Here is a 19,863-nt window from a genome sequence, read left to right as displayed (position 1 = left end):
CTAAGAGTTGCAGATTGTATTGCCAAGCTGTGACAAGGATTCAGAAGATGTTTATAAACATTCAGATATCAAACTAAAATTTTAAATCAACCCCTCTCCTCCCCTGTCCTCTCCTGATTAAGAAATGGTTTATGTGCTTTCACAATAGAATAGCTCTGGACACTCTGTGAGTATGCCTTTTCCACACAGTGAAAAACTGCAAAACAAAACTTTCATGTATTAGTGAAATGCACTTATAGGGAAGTATAAAAAGCAGGTGAAAAATGCCAGTTCAGGGTAACAGAAGTTCTCCTTCCTTTTCCTTTCCCCTGCATACTATGAGAGGCAATTTCAAGGCCTTTCATCATTCTCATACAACCTAGGAAAATCAGGGCACATAATTCCTCACTGCTGCTGCTGAGTGACAGCAATAGTGCAAACAGTACCTACAGGATGGTGGCAGTGTTTTGCATTTCAAATGCATGAATAAGAGCCACCTTTCTAGCAGACTGAAATGCCAACTGTTCTGTATACACAAGAACTCACCTGGAGCACAGCTATTTACATTAAAGACAGTCCATGTTGCAGAGGCAAGTAGAGAATTCTCCCTCTAGCAACATGAATGGTTGCTGCTCATCAGCTTACGAATTTTCTTCTGCCTCATAGTATGGGATTTGTGGCTGCCTGAGAATGAATGTATACAGCCTCTTTATCCCAAATCAGCACTTTGACGTTGTCACAAGGCATGCAGGAACAACAGCTGCAGCCTGCTGGCACATAAAGGTGTACCCCCTTCCAAAACACAAATATGAACTTGCATCCAAACCATTCAGGCTGTTGCCAGAAGACAAACAGCCTGAATCTCCTATTACTTCATATTCTGGTAGTTATATCAGGGCAACATTTTTTATTCTCAAATTAAAACAAGCACACTAGACATAGTCCATGAGCATAAAAATTGCTCTTGGAATGTGCCACCCTAACCCACTCTGAGAGCAGCAGTGCCTGCAATCCCCCTGAGGTGGCATGTAGCTGACATCTGAGCTTCTAAAGGCTCTGTAAGGTAATACACTACAGCTTTCACCCTACTGCTCTATGGCCATAGCTGCACAGAATCCCAGCTCAGTCTGTGGCTGAGAGCTGCACACAGAGATAGCAGACGGTGCTGGATAGGAACCTGTCAATTTTATTTATCTATGAAGTACATTGCATGGTGGTGGCTCTGTATAATTTATGTCATGCTAAATGTGCGACATCAATTATTTCCATATGAATTGACAATGTCAAATGCAGAATTAGGACTCTCTTGCCACTCAACCAGAAAACACAGATGGGTTATGAGAGGACAGAAAAATTAATCATTATACAAGTAATCCTACACCTTGTCCTGGTGAGAATTGTTGCAACATACACCTTTGAGTTTTATTACAGTGACAATCTTCAGGGATGCAAGTTACAGGGACATGAAGCTCAAATTCCCTTACTAATGTAAAAGATAATCACCTACAATTCATCTAACTGTGGAAATTTTCCAAATGCCTGATTTTAGCAACAAATACTTTAAGGGCAAGAAATTGCCAACAAAAAACCCCGAAGCATAGCATAGATATTTCTATTATGCTAAGTACATGGGTATCAACCATTTTTTAATAACTATCCAGCAACACACTCCCTTTACATATCTAAATATAGTAATATGTCAGGAAGCCACTTCTGGGTTATTACTATATAATTTTACAGGACAACAACTTTCAATGAATAAAGTATTTGCTGTATTTGCTTACTTTTTCTATTTTTATTGGTAACAGATATTACTTTTTACTTTCATATTATAATGTTTTTTATGGCAAAGATACAGGTCCATTGATCAAAGTCTTGCTAATAGCTTCAATATGCAAGGCCTTTATAACATATTTCTGCATGCTCCACAGCAGATCCACTCACTACTACTGTTCCAAAGACAGGAGCAGAGCTTTATAACTTCTTGCATGTTAATATTAATTCCTAACAATATTAAAACTGCAATACCTCTATGCTTTAGTTCCTGTACATGACTATACAATTTTGAGTATTGGAATCATGTTTTAGATTGGAATTTAGATTTAGTGAATTTAGACATGAAGCTATTTGACCAGAGGCCAGCCATAAGATATAACACAACTGTTATTTTTAACTGTCTGGGTGTTATTAGATGCTTCAGAATAGTCTATAAGAGATTTAAGCAGAAAAAAAACCCCACAAATAAATGTGTTTTTTAAACAATATTCATAATGATTCTTTGGGACATTTAAAATCATTATTTAGTATTTATTAATAATAATAAATACTATTTATTAAATACTAATAGTATATACTATTATTTAGTATTTGTATTATTCATTACAAAATTTGGGGGACAGTTTTTGACAGGTTGAAGTCTTCTGCTTCATTCTTTTACAACCAATGAATTATATGAGATATCACATACCACAGTACCTTTGTCTTCTCCTTGGGACCTGAGTTTAGCAGGAATAGATACACAGCAGCTTATTTTGCAATATTTTTGGAAACTGTATCAACACAGCTAGAGTCCTAGTATTTTAGGGGGAGTTTCCCCTGAACTTCCATTACTGGAAAATGTTACAGCATGAAATCACTAGAAAACAGAAAAGCAAAGACACAACATTTCTCAATAAAAATTTATATTCTGCTATATAGCAATGCAATTTTCTGGAACAAAATTAATGCCTCCATCATAGCATCAACTGCCAGCATAACTGTAACCAATATTTCCTTCCTAGGATTATATGTATGAAGGGCAAGATTTATTTTTCCTTACCAAGACAGCTACAGCATCTTGACGAAGCACCTATACATAAAGCAATCCTAAGGTAACAGAAGCAAAGAGAACCTCAGTGTTCATAGACCTGACAGGACAGGAGAAGATGTCCTGCAGCAGACAGGCTGCTCTGGGGATGGAATAAACTGAAACCTCTTCCCTTTCTGCCCACCAATGTACTCATCACCAGCTGGCACTGGAAAATGAAGCTGCCCCTCTTCTTGCCTTAAAAAAAACCAAAACAAAACAGTTTTGGCAGCAGGGTTTGGGTTGGCTTGATACGGAGGGCTGCATAGTAGTTGCCTCTGCTTGAGATACGAGTAGCTCCCCCACTTCTGTTTTGTAACCACCTCAGGCTAACCATTTTACAGGTATCAGAATTTTCAAGCCCAGACAGAATAAAGGCATGATGTTATCAGCAAGAATCTCAAAGAAAAACACTCATATATCCAAAGAGAGGAAAAAAACTGTTATAGGCCTACCAGTGTTTATTTACAAGGTTCCCTTAAATTTATTTGTGTTTGTGTGTGTATATCTCACACAGATACACAGCCTTATCAACAACTTTATTTTTAGTATTGTAAGGGGAGAAATTTAATGTTCCAGCTTGTTCATTCCGCTAACACATTATTTCATGTAGATTTTGAAACACTTGTAAATTAGGAGTCTCAGTAAAAAGTATTGGTGCAATATATAAACTAACAGCAGCATACAGACCATAAAAGCAACAAGGCATATATCAATAGTAATCAAGAGTTCTAGGGCACAGGCACACAAAAGTTACAACACAGTAACATAGCACATTACATAGTCCTATTGCATAAATTAAGACAAACCCTTCAGAAAAAAATGGTATCACAAACATATGGAACATACTTTGCAATCTGACCCTCACCAATTCCAATAATTTTCAGCATTTCAATCACAGAGGTTTGATACAACTACAGAACAACTGAGTATAGTCATTTATTCTTCATTCTCACCAAAATCTGGCATTTCTTACAATGAAAGGTTGTCTTTTTTTCTAAACAGTATATTTTCCCACATTTTCTGTCCTTTGAGGTATCATATCATAAACCTTACCCAGTCTGAAAACTTAACAAGAAAATGTTTCTAAAAATTATTTTTCATTTCTGCCACAAGTTTTCACAAAAATAACCTACTATTTTTCAGCAGTTCCATTTTGTTACACTGAACTGGCCGGTTGGTGATGTCTGTGTGGAAGCAACCCATGCAAGCTGCCCACGGGCAGTAACTTGGGCACAGTATTCAGACTATATACTTAAGCTGCAACAAAAACCACTGATTGCTTGGTTCACAGCTTCAGAGTTAGTATGCAGAACTGATGGCTGGTAGCCTGTATTGCTACCTGACTATGTATTATCACCACAGAGAGATGTATCTTTAATGCTTGTGTTTAGTCTAGAATCTTATCCTTTAAAGTTGGCTTGTAATTTAGATTCAACAATAGTGAGCTGCTCTGACAGCTGGTCCAGGTGAGAGCTATTTCTGTCAAAACAAAATAAATTATTACACCGTGAAAATACACATGTCTGAGTTTTATTAGCTCATCTTCTACTGGCACATCTACTCAAGCTGTGGTGTTGACTCAGGAAAGTGGGCAGAGAACCATGCCTCAGGGCAGAAGGCAGAACATAGCAGACGTCAGAAGTAAAAACTAAAGCTGATCATGCAAATACATTCTTAGCTGACAAATACTTCATTGTGTCATGGCATATCAGATACGTGTGTATCCAAAGACTCTTATCGTAAAAGACATGGAGTCAAATCTTAAGTCATGTGTGACTTATGGAAATTTGTAAAATCATGGGCACCTCAAAATGAACTATTAAACCTTTAAAATGAACTATTTTCACTTTTTTTTTTTATTTTTTTTTTTTTTTTTAATAGAACTTCAATAACAGCTTGAATCAGTTAGGCTTTGGAAAAATAAGAAACAGCTTCATCCAAGCAAAAACCTAGCAGGAAGCTTCAGTGTGAATTTTCTGGTAGAGCTGAAATCAGCAGTTATATCTGAATATCATAATACCAGCTGCTGAAACTAAGATGAGGGAAAGATGAAAACTAGCAGAACTGCTTGAAGGACCAAAAATGCAAATGTGGCATTAGAACATCTGTGTAGATAAAGCATCATACATAAACAATTATGTGGTTTTCAAGAAAAGAGAAAAAACCTTTCTATATAACTAAATCGCTGACCCAGCAGAAATATGCTCATCTTCTCCAAAAATGAGTCATCTCCAGGAGATGCTTCACTAAATCTCTACAAACTTTCCCCTTTGATACTGGTAAGTTTGCTACTGATAAGTTTCCTTTAGTTATCTGGATTTCATATGGTCCAAAACTATAATGCATTTATTTTTCTAAGGCACCCAACAGTATGAAATGAGGTTGCATGTATACACAACTCAGCTTCACTGATGGAGAAAAGAAGTAGGTAAGTTCAACTAAATCAGCAGGGAATTCTTGTTTCCTCTGTAGTGAATGGAGACAGCAGCAAATAAACATTAAAAAGTTAAACAATGTCCCTAGGCATTCAAATAGCTTGAAGTGAATCATCTTCTTAAGATGAGAATAAAAACAAACAAATGTTCAGTAACTCTCAGCATGACATCTTCAGACATCTCTCAAAATCATACAGCAATTTAAAACCAGAAGAGATTAACAGACTCCACATCATCAGGTTTTCTCCCCACAAGGTATGCTCTATATTCACAGATAGTTTTTTATGTTCTCTTTGCATGCACAGAGCTGAACTTGCTGCAGCTTGTTTGCATTGCAACAAACCTTTTTTTGACTTGATTCCCCTAGAACTTCTCAACATAACCCTCCTGACCCCTGAGCTTAGCTCAGTTGTCAGAGTGTGATGTTAATAATGACAAGGTCACAGGTGAGATCCCCATATGGGCCATCCACTTCAGAGCTGGACTCCATGAGCCTTGTGGATCCCTTCCAACTCAGAATGTTCTGTGACTTTGTTTCCTTTTGTAACTTCTAGACCTGCACGCATACAAATGTGTGTTGGCAAATACATGCACATGAGCATTTCCCACTCTCCTAGTTTCCCAATATTCCCCAGCAGCTGTGAATGACACTTCAGCAAACAAATCCCTTCATCCCTATCATCAACATTCTCATATTGCCCTGCAAGCTCAGAAAGAAGAATAACACTAGACAGAAAACTTTGAGGTTAAAAATATACTGCTCAAGCTTCCTTCTCTTTGTTCATTAGATATTCTACAGACATGCATATGTATAAACACACATTATTAATTTATGCCTCCCCAGTGCTTACAGCATTTCACAGGCAGAGTGAGCAGTCTACACAGTGGGCACAGGGAATACCTATATCATGCAGCTCTGACTTCAGTCTTCCAAAAGGCTGAGCAATTGTCGGCTGGGCACTCTGTTGGATGGACAGTAAAACAGGGAAGAGAGCAAAGAGATCCTTTGAGAAAGGATGTACCAATCTTGGTACATTTCTACCCCAAAAAGAAAAAAGTAAGTGGACTTGTTCTGCTTGTTACTGGTTGATTGGAGAGGTTTCCGATCTGATTTTTAGTAATCAATTCTTGCAAAAGATATTTAAAATGAAGTTGTGATAAACCCTTCAATTTTTGTGAACATTATCAATTTCTAACAACTAAGGACCCTTTCAAATCACTTCTGGTATGGCCAATGGGTTTTAATTCTATAAATTGTGGGTAGGCATTAAAGCAAGGAAAAAACAGTCTGGTAATTGGAATGAGCAAGTGCTTCTAGTGCTCTGCAGAACCATTCAAAGAAGTCACAGCATATTGGTCTCTCTAGTTTACTACAGTCCTGCTACAGATGTGCATTAAAATTCTGGTTTCAACCACTAGTAAATTTGAAATGCTTTTCACTAACAAGTTCCATGGCACTTGGATACCTCTGAATATTAGAAATGGAGCTCTCAGTTACACTTACTTGTGTGTATCAAGCTAGAATTTATCTACATAAATCATATACCTGCACATATACACACCAATACATATACAGATAGTTACATACCAAATAAAGAATATGCAATAGCATCAGTTATTGAATCAGAAATATGAAGTCTTGCAGTTTTAAGACTGAGCAGATGATATGTTTTCATATTACTAGCTGGGCTGTAAGCTCACAGGAGTACTTCTATCAGAACAGTGTCTCAGGAGGCGGGAAGAAATACATAATTTGTTCTAGCTGGCTTTTCCTAATTCCATTTAGTAGGATTTAATTGAATAAGTGCAGAAAATCTGCCTAAGGTTTATACCCATGACGACTGTTTGTTCCCTGTAAGAAATTTCAGAAATATGTCTCTAGGTTTCTGTATGTATGTTATTTTCCTGGTTCAAATTTAACCATAGTAATTAAACTGATTTTGATCATCTAGTATTTGATCAGGGTATAGTGCCAGTGCTTTGACAAACAGGGATTTCTACCCCTGACACATCACAATTTAGTTAGACCCTTTAGATTATGCTGTCAGTACTGGTCAGCATCAGTCTCTGAAGCAGCCAAGGCAGAACTTAGTGCATAGGTAAGATATCTGCTGCAATGGATACTCAGGACTAATTTTTTGGATTTCAAATTTCATGCAGATTTGCAAAGACACCAATGTATTTATGCGAGTACTGACTACACAACAGGTAAGATTGGATGTGATCACTGGAAGTCATCCAGTCCATGCTCCCTGCTCAAACAGGGTCCACTAGAGCACATTACTCATGAGTGTGTTGAAATGGCTTCTGAATATCTCCATAGAAGAAGACTCCACAGCCTCTCTGGGCAGCCTGTTCCAGTGCCCAGTCACATACACAGTGAAGAAGTTCTTCCTCTTTTCAGGTGGAACTTCCTGTGCATCAGTTTCTGCCCCTTGCCTCTCGTCCTATTGCTTGGCACCACTGAGAAGAGCCTGGCTTCATCCTCTTGACACCCTCCATTCAGACACTTATACACTGAAGAATCTGATGACCTTCTCAGATTATGTGGCACATGGGTAGAACATGGAAACTATTTCCAAGAATTTAGGAATGCACACATATAAGTCATTGACTTAGTTTATGGCCAGTGGCTCTTTCATAAGGTTATTTCAAAGGCACACTGATATTCTACTAAATTATCCACCACTCAGGGCTATAGTACAAGCACCATTTGTTAAAACTTAACTTTTCCAGGAAAATCTACTTGGTCTTTTCACTTCATTTTTAATCTGTCTTTCCTCAAGAGAGATCTGGAGAGTATCAGAGTGAGGCACTAACAAAATAATAGAAAAAAATCCACCAGAATAAACTTTCAGACATGGTCCCAGTACTAACACAATAAACAGGGAGCTTGAAAGGCCTACCCCTCCTGCTGCAACCTTTTATTAACATTCAACCTCAATCTTTCTACACCCTTGGATTTTGTGGTTTACTTGATGATACATACAGAATCAACCATATCAAACATACATTTGATGCATACAGAAATCTCTCAAAGTCTGAAGGATATTTCTTATTTTATATATACAAATTCTTTGAAGTTGTGCTTTAGTATAAACCAAACAAATACATTTAAGTGATACTGCTAAGCATACCCGCAATCATACTCTCCTTGGAGTAGAAACTCTTGAGCACTGTGTTGGGCTCCATACCACCACCAGATGTATTGTCATGTGTTTTTGCACTGTCAGAACAGGATGAATTTCACTCCTCAGACAATTTACAACTAATCTCACTTCTGTCAACTTCTCTAAAAGATGGAAGACAGTGGATGGATGCCTGAGACAGCTGAATTTGAAATAAATTGCAAGGAAGTGTTGTTAACTGGACTCTTCTGCTGAAGGCTGATACCTCAGCTGTGTACTGATGGAAATCCTTTGTCAGCTCAGATTGGTTTTGGCCATGCTATGTCATTCAAATGTTAGAATAACAGAAATGGGGTTATTTTGTGGCAGCAGCCACTTTTCAAGGGAACTTAAAAGAATGTGAGCATTGAGGAAGTTATAACTGATGCTAAACATGGGAACAAATCGAAGCAATCTGCTGTGTAGGTGATACTGTAAGACACAAAAGCTTACCTGAAATAATCCACCCCAGCTGTTGGCATGCTGTAATGTAAAGGTGTCATGTTTTAAATTTGCTCTGAGATTAAAAGACTCTATGTAAACAATCTGCTTATATTTGTGAAAATTTATTTCTCAATGTATATCAATCACTGGCAGCCTAAAAAATTAAAACCAGTGCATAGTGCACAGTTTGGCTGCAGTGCTGGCAAAAAACCCTGTGCTTTTTTATCCCAGATGAGGGACAGCAAACTTTTAGTTTGACATGGCTTCATTTGCTCTGGAGTTATACATCTTATCTTTCTGCCAGCAAGAGCAGAAGATGAGGGGGGCTGGGGTGGCAAATGTCACCTACCATGTACTGAGGGAGTTGACCTGCAGGTGCACATCCTGCTTTGCCCAATCGTGGAGTGGGTAAAAACTCTGCTGAGAGACACTGTTGCCTGCACTGATATGATAAATTTTTAAGGAGTTTTTTTTCTGTTTAAATCTGCCTGCAGACTTATTTTCTAACACCAGCTACCCTGGACATATGCCCAGCAAGAACTGCTTTACACCAGTTCATCTCACGGGGGAAAATAGGTACATCACAGGTAGTTCCCCCATACTGTTGCTATGTTTTTCAAACATTTTCACATTACAGGACCCCAGGGACTGTCACAAAAGCTATCTGGGCACATACAATTTGATGATGCTTCTCCAGGTGTATTTTGACAAAATGGACACAAGGATGGTGACAGAGGAACCAGCTCAGCATATGAGACTTCCTTGGGAGCCTTTACACAAAAGCAGAGATGAATCCTATGTAAGCACCCGACAGACAAAACAGGGGAGCATGTGGTACTTGGCATCTGCTTTTGTGCACGGGGGAACAAAAACGGAAGAAAGTATCAAAAACACTTTTCTGCTTCATAGGCAGCCTCCTGAAATAGCTGCTACCTTCACCTTCATCTACGCTTCCCAACAATGAAAATAAAATGCATAGCAACAGGAAAGGAAATCTTCAGTAACCTTTCCACTCCCAAGCAACGGGAGTATGCATGAACACTGTATTATGCCTTAAATTTTCTATTTAATTTGAAATGTCTGTGTAGCCTGTGACAGGTCATTTACTTCACAAAAATCTCTAATCCCTTTATAGCTAGAGACATTAATAAAACTGTGAATCAGAAAACCATTCTATTGGGTTTTGTTTAAATTACCTTACATTGTTGCAAACATGTTTCTCCTCTGGAAGACTATTTTTAATCCATGTCTTGTACAATCATCTGGAAGTATGGGGAGGAGAAAGTGATAGGATGTGGAATAACACAGGGGAGGCAACAGCAGTATGGGAAGAGCAAGAGAAGAAGGAAGGAAAATTTGAGCAGTGACTCTATGCTTGCACTCCTCAGAGCAAAAAGCACACTGTTCTTTAAGCACACAACCATCACTGTTTTGAGCTCCCTGGGGTAGAGCTCCTGTTTGGAGCTGGCTGGGCTGCTGGGAGGAGCCTGTAAAATATGGCAGCAGCCCATGGCACACGCAGCATGGAGCATACAGTAGCACCAAGTGTGACTTTTGGCTGCCCTGCAGAGCCAGCAGCCTCTGGGGGTGGCAGTGGGGCTGCCACACCAGCACTCGGGAGGCTGCCGGCTCCATCAGCGCCATATCTGGAGGATGGATCAGATGGAGAAGTGGTAACTGAGTGGCCATGTCACAGGCTGGTTAGCTTTGCCAGGGGACTGTGCCATCTTCCCAACAGCTGAAACATAATATCCTGATCCTTCCCTTCGATAACCTGGAGCACAGCAAAAGACAGATGCTTGTCATGGAGAAAGTTTGAGGCAACACCTCCTAGTGTGCTTGTCCTGGGCACAGTGCCCACCACAGCCCAGGAAGGAGCATCTCTCCGAGAGCTGCAGGACAACGAGCTGGAATGTGGAAGCACAGCAAACACAGAGGTCTGTAACTTGCTGGAAGATGTTCTGATGTCCCCTATGAACCCTTTAGCTTATGTGACTGATCAGCCCATGCTGTAAAACTGAGAAGGCACAATGAGTTTTGAGAACATTACTGCTGGCCTGTAAACCATTTATCCACATTGTAAAGCACAATTCGCATGGGTTGGGGGCACTCATTTTAAACTGTCTCACGGCATTTTGAAGTCATCATATTAAAAACTCCACAAACACAATAGCACAGATCTGAATCATGCTCATGCAGACACGCAGAGAAGTCAGCCTCAGCTTCTAAATAACCCAGTAATTCCTTGCCCAGCAATGACAGCAAAGGCAGTGTTTCTTGGACTCTCCCTTTTTTATGATCATTATGCAACAAAGTAATTGAGGACAGCTGAGGTCATAGTTCTATAACTGAATTCAAACCTTGACAACAGAAACTGGTGTCTGATCTTTGGTTCGCAGTGAGGTTTTTAACCTCATTTCCACCCACCACTACTGTTATAAAATTCCTCTTGTGTGTGTTGGCTGCTCATTTTTCTTAACCTTTGGAGGCTATAATGTGGTTACTTCATGAGGCTGAACTCAGAGTCTGCCAAGAAGGCCTATGGTACAAAGTACCTCAGGTAATTTAGGATCAAAAAAATTAAATAGAAGACCTATAGGCTTAGTCTTTGCTAGATTTTTCCTTACATGACTACTGAATTCAACCGTCGCCCTGAAAACTCAGCTTCTGAGCTTGCTGACATAGTTTTCTAAGACTTTCCCAAGACAGTAACTATAAACATAGAGATAGGAATACATTCCTTCTGTTAAATGTCTTGTGATGGACATCTCTCATAAGCAGTACAGTGAGAAAGTGTTATCCTGACCATCCAATCCCTGGCCGTGGTCAGAAACCTATAAATCCTGGGAAGAAAAATAAACTCTTCTCTTCCTTTTACCACACCTCAACCTGTGTCCATGTGATCTATTCATCTTCAGCAGCAACATTCAACTACCATAAAAGTTTTCTTAAACTATTTCCTGAACTATTTAAGGCTGTAGAACAAAAATAATTGAAAAAACAGGGATGAAATATGTCAAGGATAGCAATTTGCTAACCTTACAGAACAACAAGTCTAGTCAGGTATAGTGAATCACAGCATGAGAAATCACAGATGTGCTTGAAATAGACTTTCTTTTACTATGACCTGGGTAATAATACCAACAGATGTGGAATTTTGGGGTTTGGCTTCTGGGATGACTAATACTGACAGATCAGAGAAGCAAAGTAGGTCACAGAGTCCCCACCTCACCTGCTGCTCCCAGCATCACAACAGGCTGACTCTCCTTTGCTTTGATTTCACATGTTAGTTTGGCACTTGGAACTATTTCTTTTTTTAAAATAACTCTCTTACATTTTACACAGAGTTTATTTTTCAAACATTTTAGTCAGTGGATTCAGGTGCACAACAAATGGTCCCTGGATTTACCCTGATAAGCAGAAGAGCTGTAATTAATATACCAGTTAAAACAGTAGCACAATTAAAGGGACAATTTTCTCTGAGCAATGGGCATTCACAACCAAATGTAATGATTAAATTTCTGCCAAAATGTTCTTTATTTTGAACTATTGTTAGTCAGTAAAGTAGTTGGAATGCATAAATTAGACTCATCCAGAAAATAATATTCTGGACAAAGAGTTAATCTAGTGACAACTAGAATTTTGAATGATTTATCATTTCCCCATTTTGTGGAATTTAACAAAAATGCCACCACAGATAACAGACCATAAATAGAGCTTAGGTTTTTCTATTCAGTTAGCATTGCCTCATCTAAGGCAAATTACTTGTGTCAAAGAAAGACCTTATTTAATTTTCAGTGGGCCAATAACCCAAGTAATAATGAAGCAGAAGAAAAATTGTGATAGACTGCAAATTAAGAACCGTTTATTACTTAGCGCAGTTGTTCACAATGTTTCTGTAATCCTAGCTGGTCTTTATCCACTGCAGCGGGAAATCCAGTGTATCATAGTGACCAAATGAAGCAGCTACTTCTGGCACTTTAGCTGTGCTCCCAGTCAAGAAGAGAATTGATAAAGGCATTGTGCAACCCACTGAATGCCACATAAACACCTGGCATGCTCCTCCAAACCCATTAGCTGTGGACCCAGCTGCACCTCCAAGAGTATTTCCAGAAATTCCATGTTTCAGCAGCCCATATATTAGATGCCTGAGGTCTGTCCTGAGCATACCTGAAACACACAGTGTGTGAGCCCACAAGCAGCTAGCCCCAGCAGGGTGTCTCATGCTGCTGCTCATGCTCACAGCACCCCTTCTCCCTCACCTGCCCTCAAAGCTGCACAGGTACCATTACACTCTACAGATATTGCTGTTATCTGTCAGCACCATCAGTTCATCTCAGAAAAGCAAGTGCAGGCTAGAACTTGGGTGTTTTTATTTTGTATACACACCACATTCTATCCTTCAAATTCATTGGAACCATCTGTAATTTGTGACTATTGTTATAGCTTCTTGTACTGCACATTAACATCATGCTAATAGCACAAATGTCACAGTTACTGTCATTAGAAATCCATGTCTATACTCAGTGGCTCAAAATCAATAAATATATAGTTACATAGACAAACACTGAAATTTTGAAAGCCATTCATGACTTTGCCTAAGGTAGATGCTGCTGGTGGTATGGAGAATCTGACACTCAGATTTGCAGTCAGACATTAGGGACCACACTGCCCCAAGTCTACAGCATCAGTAAAGCAGCTTATTGAAGCAGAATTGCAGAAAGCTAACTTGAAAAATTAACTTGATGGTAACCTATCCATTAAAACCCTCAAATGGCATATGGCTACAGCTTCAGTACTATTGCCACCTACAGATATTCTTTTTATCCTTCATTACAGAAAAATTAAAGGGAAAAAAGCTATGAAACATGCTGTCCTGGCATTATACTCTGATAAATTCAATCACCACCATGTAATTCACTGATGATTAACATTAATTCTCTGGGTAAAAGCTACAGCTGAACATCTACTCATTTTAATGCAGAAAAAATGTTAATAAATTCAGTGGTAGAAAGACTAAAAATATAAATTCTGCTTAGTTAGGGAAAAAGAATGGAAAAAAAAGACTTGTCCTGTATGATCAGACACTGTCTTAGATATTTTCTGCAGAAGGTAAAAAGCTGTGGAGGACATGTTCCATGGTAGGACCCAGGCAATGAAGCATGTCAGTGTTCAGGTTTGTCTGGGGCAGCAGAACCCTGTAGCCAAAGCTAGCTGAGGTCTTTGCTGAATAACTTTGGAAGTTAGTGGGTTTAGTAACCCCATGCTGCAGCTGAGAACACAAAGTGCAAGGATGTGGCTGTCTTTCTTTGCTTAAGACAGGGAGCAATGACCTTAATTTTTCTAAAGTACAGTGAGAAGCGACTTCCAAGCAACCTCTCTAAACTTAGAAGGTGTTTATCTTCCTTATAAAACATACTTTTTTTTTTCTTTAAAAAACAAAAGGTAATTTTATCATAGTTTTTGGGGGTGACATCAATACTTGTTGCTCAGATTATCACCTATGCATGAGTCAATAGCAAATGTTTCCAAATGAAGTACTTAAGCTTATTTGAATTCCTATTTTAGTTACTTGCACTACAATTTTCAGACCAAATTGTTAGCAAAATAGTCAGAATTATGAAACGAACTGCTTTTGGCACATTTCAGTCCTACCAAGCACAGTACTGAATAGCACTGAAAGCATTAGTACATCAGGGTGTATGAGCATGGGTGTGGCACACAAGGGCTCAGAAAACTAAATAATATAACAGTTTCAATTAAAAAAAAAAATACTGAAAACAAGGATCTGATTTTAATAGCGTTTCACAGTTTTACTGAGGTGTACGGGTTCAAATACTGACAAAAAGATGAATGTTGCTGTCTGGAAAGGTGAATAATCAGCACAGCCACAGATTTATCTTCACCACTGCTGCCCCACACCACATTAATAGTCTATATATTCACAACACTTCTGGCAGAGCTAAATCGCTGCAAGTAATAATTCAGCTATAGCTAAGATTTGTAATTATTTCAGAATCAGGAAGCCATAACATACCCACTCTGAAAACACAATTATTTAGTATGTGCATGAATATAAATGATGTTGACATATCTTAGTCTTTCATATTAATGGATCATTTCAATCCAAACATGGATATTTCTTTTGGCATGCCTTTCACCATGCTTATGTGCATAAAAAATTATGAGTTGATAAATGAAACGCAGACACCACTTAAATACAACATACCAGATAAACCCAACTGGATGTGAAGCTCCATGCAATAAGGTACAAACCAGGCATAAATTACTACTGGACAAATCCAAAATCCAATCTGTTTGGGAGAAGCAGGTTCACACTACACAAAGAGAAATTATAGAAATTCCTTCTAGAAATACCTTTTTTTCAGTGTTCTATTTCTATAGCAAATGGCCAAGTATGAACTTTACCAGGCTCAAGACCCTTTAATAAATGTCAAAAAGGTAGTGAAAAAACTATTTGCTTTTCCTCATTTTCTCACACTTTCATTTGACAACATTTGTGCATGACTGATTTCTAGCTATGTCTCCTTGTTGTACAGGGTCCCTCCATAGCAAAACAAAGAACAGGTTGTATCTCAACAGCTGAACTAGGGAGAAAGAAAAACACTGAAAAAAATTATTTATGCAAGCATCATCTTTGAAGCAATTACCTGTGTTTCTGTATTTAACTATATTTAACCTAATGATATCTAATTAATCAGATATTTCTACTGAGTAATCAGGAAATGTCTCAGAGCACAAAACATACAGCATTTTAACAGATACAAGCAGCATGAAAAGCACCATCTGAAATCCAAAGATGTTCACAAATCCCTGTAAATCTCACAGCTGGGATAGCACAGCAGCTAAAGTGGGCCAGCATTACAGCCAAAACAGCTATCGACCATTACATCCCTAGAAAACAACATCTTCCTAATTCCTGCTTACTCTTGGAGACAGCAAGTTTAGATAAGGCATCAGGAAGAAATTCTTTACAGTGAGAGTGGTGAGATACTGGAACAGGTTGCCCAGAGAAGTTGTGGACTCCCCATCCACATCCTTCATCCCTGGAAGAGACCAGGCTGGACGAGGCTCTGAGAATCCAGGTCTAATAGAAGATGTCCCTGCCCACGGCAAGAGGCTTGGATGGAACCAGATCATTTTTAAGATCTCTTCCAACCCAAACCATTCTGTGATCTTTCTGAACTGGAATGAAGGCACTGACCTTAACTATGTGTTAAAAGAGTCAGTTTCTGTCCTCTGCACCACAAGGGAGGGGCCGTGCAACAGGAGTGAGGGATGGCAAGAACAGGTGGGAGCCAAGTTATGCTGACAGTGCCACCAGCTGGAAGGTCTGAGATGGTATCACAAAAAAGACCCAGCACTTCAAAGACAAGTGAAAAAGGCCTTTTAATATGACCTTTTTGAGAACGAGCAAGAAGCTGCAGCTTGTAGGCAAGGAGCTCCAAGGTTCTCCCCCACAGGATCTAACATGTATTAGTTTTGGCTTTGATATTAATACACATAAGAGAAACAACCAGTGTATCTTCAGATGCTGAATAATCCAAGCTAATAAACCCACATTGTTCAAGCAATAACATCTCCAGTGGTGTTTACAGGCTTATGCTAGTACAATGACTCTTTCCTCACATGTGTGGGAGATTTTCTGGCATTTTGTCCTAAGAGAAAGAACTAGAATTATTTTGCAAAGAACTAATATATGCTTAAACTCACTAGGAAAAGTCTGATTTCACTAAAATAAGCAAGAGTTTTCCCTCTGACTTAAATTAAATTTTCACCCATTTTCCCCAGTACTGCAATAGGAATCTCCCTTATCTTTTATGCAGATAAAATCTACCTGTGGCCTGTGACAACATAAAATGAAAGCAGAAGTGTGGCAAAATTTTGCTAAAAGTTTCACTTCCATGTTTGTCCAAAAATGTAAAGTGTTTAACCTTTAAAGTCCTGTTGATTATAAATATGAAGTGGAAACAGTATATTCACTCAAGAGTATGCATATTTTTTGACTGAAGATTTTTTTACAGATAGTGTCTGAGTTTTATCAAAGTTTTAATGGAAGCGTTTTGGGTCCAAACCTGCAAAGTCTGAGTGATTCAGCAGCTCCATCAAAATAACTTGAGTATTTTTAAGAATTTAGCCCTTAACTGCTTAAGTACAAAACTCTCTCAGATTATCTGTTGAATTCATTGGGAATTAAAGCTCTGACTCATTAGTAGATATAGATGAGCTTAAAAAAGCTTAAAATAATTTTCTGTTCTAGCAATCTGCCCATTTAAATGCCTGTCCCCCTCCTTACAGGACTGGGTCAGCTTCTAGGGAAGATGGTGCTGTATCATTGTGGCAAATTAATGTAAACTGTCACCAGTTCTGGTCTTTCCTAGGAATGATGTGGTCTTTCCAGCTATGATTTAAGCAGATCTGCAACTGCTGCATGATTAGTCAAGCAATCCTAGCAGCAGGGGCAGAAATCTTCGAAGAACGCAGTAAAAAGCTTAGGGCCAGAATTGCTACAGCAGATTTAACATAAGCTGTCCCTATTTATGAGCCAAAATTTTGAGCATTGAAAAGGAACCTGAGTTCAAATGCAATTAACAGTCTCTCTTTAGTATCTTTTTTAAAAGAAGAGCATTAAGAACAGGTGAAAAAAAGCTAACCATCTTGTTGGCAAATGCAGACATGACCTGTACTTTTAATTCACTGTCGTTTGTCTTGCAAGAGGTCATTATTCTCATTAATTGCTAAGCTGCTGGCAGATTCCTTGACATTTTGGATGAAAGATCAATCTGGATTTAATAAAGTGATGAAGAGGAAAGAGGTTATAATTCTCCAGGTTAAAAGTCTGCCAAATCAATGGCATTGTGCAGACTGACATCATGATAGGCGGTAGCTAATTGATACGGGAGTCCATTTTTTAATCATGGTGACAATGCAGTTATTGTCTGGCCTGACATATAATTGCATCATACACAGCCAGGATTTGCTGTGTATCTAATACAGTGTCTCTCCTGATTCCTCCTACTTAGAAGTTCAAGGTGGGCAGGTAGGCAGGAAGGTGTGAGAGGATTTACCCAGGTGTGTTCTCATCTGTGAACAAAGAAATTCTGTTACTGGATTGAAGGGTACATCAGGGTACCCTAGGCAAGGGTAGTCTAGCAGCACTATCCATGATACAAGGACATTTAGGTTCATGGGGTTCTAGCTTTTCAGTCGCCATCATTCAGAACTACTAAGAAATTTGACTAGCATCAGATCTGAGCATACAGATATGCTTTTCCAGAGGCTCTCACTAGGAACAGCCTTTGACATGTGAGCAGAGCAAGGGGCTCAGACACTTCTCCAGCTCTGAAAAGAGACATGCTAACCAGAGTGTTTTAGACTAAGTGCAATTAGCTTTTTCAAACAATGATTATTTTTTTACAGGTAATTTAACCAGGAGAAATATAAACAAATCTTGTTTACTCCAAAGCACAAATCCCATGGCAGAAACATCAGATAACAGACATTCAGGCTGAACTGAAAATAAAACCTGGCAGGAGGATTGAAGGAATAATGGTAACATGCTCTGTGTCAGCTTTGGGTGAGCAGGAACTTTTCTTATAGAGACAGGATTTCAGCACAGTACAATGAATGCTGAAACACTTAAGTACGTGCAAGGAGAAGGAAATGCCCCAAGCTCCTTCTGACAGTACATGCTTCCCGTGTGACCCCCCTTGAAAAGTGAAGTTTTACTAAATCAGGTAACTGGATTCTGCCAGGCTGCAGAAGTATCATCAATCATGTATTAGTATAGGGAACTGATTATTTCTAGAAAATTAAATTTAAAAGGCAACACAGCAGATTGATAGATTTAGAATCCTAATGGCATTCACACTGGAGTATATTGAATATTTTAAAATTTTGGAGCTGAGAAGGATTTTGTAGAAATCTCTGCTAAAATTGCACATTTGAAGATGCAGCAAGATACATTAGGAATTAGCAGCATGAAATTGTCTCACAAAGGAAATCACTTCTATCAAACAGTGATAAGCAAGGCAGGAAAATTAAAGATAATGATCAGCATTTTTGTGCTACTTTCTACAGACTGCTCTGTCACTTGTTCTAAGTAAATGAATAAGGAACCTTCCTCCAGCCAGTGAAACCAAGAATAAGGAAAATCCTGGGTTATCCTAGTTCACTGTGTCTTGATAAATGCAGAGATGAAGCACATACCATTATAGGGTATAGCTGAACTGACAAATAAGGTACTTACTTTGGAGAAAAGCTCTCTGCATCTCTGTGATACCTGCAAAAGGTGACCCATTGCCTGAGCAGTCAGTCAACCAATCAAGTCCCTCTTCCACCAGTCAAGAAAGCTCCCTGCTGAGTATGGCATATACTGTTTTTTAAACTTCCACCCCTGCTTACTGAGTAGAGCTCTCAGCCCTCAACTGCTTGATATGGGACAATTGCTCTGGTACAGTGGGGATTTACTACATTAACTGTGCGCCGTGGTTTTCAGGATAAAGTCTAAACATCTGAGTAACATCCGAGCTACTGAGACAGATGAGACCAAAGTCAATTCACTCAATTCAACAGTTAATGAGTGGGTCAGATGAGAGCATGTGGAAAGTTACACACAGTAATAACTGGAAAACTTCTATTCTCTATATAGAACTTAGAATAAAAGCTTGATTTGGGGCAGTGGAATCTTTAGGGCTGGAAATATTGTTAAATAATGCTAATTAGCCATTAAAAAGCATGCTACACCTGCAAACAGCTCTTTAATGGTTAGATACAGTAAGTATTTCTACTCAATATCCTTGTGTTATCTGCATTAGTCTCATTTTTTAGCACTGAAAAATGAGGTCTTTAGATGAGGCACCCCAAATTACAGACAATTATCTTATTTGCAGATGGATCATCAATAGGCATGTGATGAGTCAATGACAAAATTCAGCTGCAAGTCTTTGAGTCTGTGACTTGGGTTCTT

At 38.8% G+C, this 19,863-nt stretch overlaps 1 protein-coding gene across 5 annotated transcripts in view; it reads right to left on the bottom strand.

Annotated features, from left to right (window-relative positions):
• Positions 1-19,863, bottom strand: part of TMCC3 (transmembrane and coiled-coil domain family 3) — a 129,549-nt gene that overhangs the window by 48,944 nt on the left and 60,742 nt on the right. The window lies entirely within an intron of this gene.

Source organism: Cyanistes caeruleus, chromosome 4, assembly GCF_971803275.1.
Source record: "Cyanistes caeruleus chromosome 4, bCyaCae1.hap1.1, whole genome shotgun sequence".
Lineage (NCBI taxonomy): Eukaryota > Metazoa > Chordata > Aves > Passeriformes > Paridae > Cyanistes > Cyanistes caeruleus.
Note: the sequence above shows the minus strand (reverse complement) of the source record. Positions and strands in the feature narration are given on the sequence as shown.